An 824-nucleotide genomic window follows, 5' to 3' on the forward strand; every position below is an offset into this window, starting at 1 on the left:
TAAATCATCCTAGTATTTGCAAATTAAGTTTCATTCAGACCCAGAAACACAGATAGCACCACTCTTCAAGCACCAGCAGGTGCATCACCACACAACCAGCTATTCACACAGTGCAGATGTGCCAATAGAATGGGAAAAAGATGATGTACAGCAGCTACAATGTGCCCATGCCAGTATGGTATGGTTATCTTTAAACCTTTGGTACTGCATAACACTAAACTAGACAATGTAGCCTCAAAGTATAGCTCAATTTCCTTTAAGTATACAAATATGCATATTCATCAATATTGATGAATGAATGATGACTACTCCACAGTACCCATCAGGAAAATTTGCTACCTTTGCATGTCACTTTATAAGCTTATGAGATGTTTATATAAAAAATTCAATGTATCTTGAACCATCTAAATGCTGCAATGTCTATTACACTGGAAAAAGTGACACCTAGCATTGGTGCATTTACATGCAAAGGAAAGATAGGCAATTATCTGTAGAGGAACATATGAGGAACAGTGTCCCATTTTGTAAATGTCAGCTAATACAAACTTGTACTGAGACCATAAAGGGCCATTCAGTGGAAAAGAACAGCAAGCAAGATGCTTTTAGACATCAAACTGATGTACAAATCAACCTCTGGTGACATTAAACCCAAAACCCTAAATGCTGCAATGTCTATTACACTGGAAAAAGTGACAGCTAACATTGGTGCATTTACATGCAAAGGAAAGATAGGCAATTAACAGCTAATACAAATGTGTATTGAGACCATAAAGGGCCATTCAGTGGAAAAGAACAGCAAGCAAGGTGCTTTAGACATCAAACTG

At 37.4% G+C, this 824-nt stretch overlaps 1 protein-coding gene across 1 annotated transcript in view; it reads right to left on the reverse strand.

Moving 5' to 3' along the window:
- The window catches only part of LOC119585692 (small nuclear ribonucleoprotein-associated protein B-like), a gene marked incomplete at its 5' end in the record, with an annotated part of 9,524 nt that overhangs the window by 1,145 nt on the left and 7,555 nt on the right, over window positions 1-824 (reverse strand).

Source organism: Penaeus monodon, chromosome 20, assembly GCF_015228065.2.
Source record: "Penaeus monodon isolate SGIC_2016 chromosome 20, NSTDA_Pmon_1, whole genome shotgun sequence".
NCBI classification, from domain to species: Eukaryota; Metazoa; Arthropoda; class Malacostraca; order Decapoda; family Penaeidae; genus Penaeus; species Penaeus monodon.